The sequence below is a fragment of the Anneissia japonica genome, unplaced genomic scaffold, assembly GCF_011630105.1.
Source record: "Anneissia japonica isolate Jap-2015-1 unplaced genomic scaffold, ASM1163010v1 scaffold585_len4108843_cov191, whole genome shotgun sequence".
Classification (NCBI taxonomy): domain Eukaryota; kingdom Metazoa; phylum Echinodermata; class Crinoidea; order Comatulida; family Comatulidae; genus Anneissia; species Anneissia japonica.
In genome coordinates, this window is record NW_022716829.1 from 3,797,810 (window position 1) to 3,799,708 (window position 1,899).

Genomic DNA, 1,899 nt, shown 5'->3' on the forward strand with positions numbered 1-1,899 from the left:
TCCAAATTGATTTCCTGGCCACATTATTTTGAGCTAATGCTTCCTTCGTGAGGTCACATAATAATACATCTAGAGCATGCATTCATCCTCTAAGCCTGTTAAAATGAAAACATCTTTGGTTCCATCCAATGAATGGCTTTGATGTATGCCTTGTCAAAGTAGGCTTTGAAAGGTCAAAGTTCAATCAGAATATTTATGGAAGAATATTATTTTTATTTTAACAATACTGAGTATAATTCAGTATTCATCAGGGAACCAGTGGTAGAGCCAGGATTTGCCAGAATAAGCTATAATTTAAGAAAATTAAATCTAATATCGATTTTAGAGTTTAACAACATGAAAATGTAGACATTTTGCCTCCTCAATGAACTGCGATTTTTCTCCCCGACGATTGTGATTTTTCTCCCTGACGAAATATTTTTTTTCACTAGGACCCTTTAACTGGTGCTACCCTTGCAAGGAACTCTTAAAGAATCACACGATAAGAATCTTAGGTGAGCAATCAATTTACATTTGACACCTAAAGAAGGATTTTATAATAACTTCAAATCTCTTAAACCATTCAATCTTGTTTATACCTTAAAATTGTCATCGCAACACATGCATATGTTACACAACTACTCATTTTTTTTTTCATAACACACATGTCACATTTCCTTCATAATTTATCCATAGTCATGATCATATGAACAAGCTTCCAATACACACTGAAAAACCAGCCATATTTTGTACGTCATTTAATTTGTTATGATGTACAAATTTAATGAGAACTCCTTATCAAAAGTTAAAATGTATCACTTAATGTTGAAACATACAGTTTGCTAAAATTTTCAGGAAGAGGTTTCTGTATGTACTACAACATACTTGTTATATATTCTACAAAATCAATCCAGAATTCTGAGTGTCAAAATTAATAATAAAATAAGAATTTAAATAATTACTTTCAATGGTACACAGGTCAAAATAATTGATTTTAAAGACAATTTACATAAAACATTAGGCTAACATTACCAGCCAATTTAAGGGTTTATGAATAACTCATTAAATTGGCTAATGCAAAGAATATAGGAAAAGGTTTTTTAATAAATCGCAACAGCAATACTTATTTTTTGTTATAGGAACAGTATTATTTAATTTTAACTATTTCATTACCTTGTTTCGCGATCCTATTTTTTAAGACTGTCAGATAATCGCGGGGAAAAAACAGGTTTTTTTTTAGCAAATAATTTTGCTAAAATATACTGTACATATCTTTTTTTTTGAGATTTCAAGGCAGTGGTGGGCGTAATAAAATTAAAGAAAAACTTCTATTTTTACCTGAAATTTCTATTTTTTGTGGTGGCGGGTATGCTAATAAAACAAACAAAAAATAAAAATTTTTGATTCAAAATAATTATTATTGGCAGGTCACGTAGGTACACAAAGCTAGGTATAAGAAAAGTCTTGCCTATCTTACAAACTAAGCTATTCAAATATTGAATTATATATTTAATCTTAATTAAGTTTATTAGGCCAACAAAGACAGCTTAAAGTCAAATAAAATTAATTGTCATTTTCACGTCCTCGTCCTCATCAAATTTTGAAGCCTCTTAACAAAATTACTTATTGCTATTTAAAAAAAAAAAATTTCCCATGAAAAAAAACCAAAAACAAACAAACAATGACGATCTGAAAGGTTATTTGTCAAAGTCTAGGAGAAGGTGGAAACAAATGGTAAAATACATTAAAAAAGAATCATTTTACATTTTTGTTTTCATAAAAAAACACAGTTTTGTTAAATTATTTAACAGCATGTTCACCATTAGCACACAGGATAGTATAAATAACAAATAGATCCCCTCACCAAATATAATAATTTCATATCCCAGACATGAAACTAATAATTTTATTTGGCCTGAA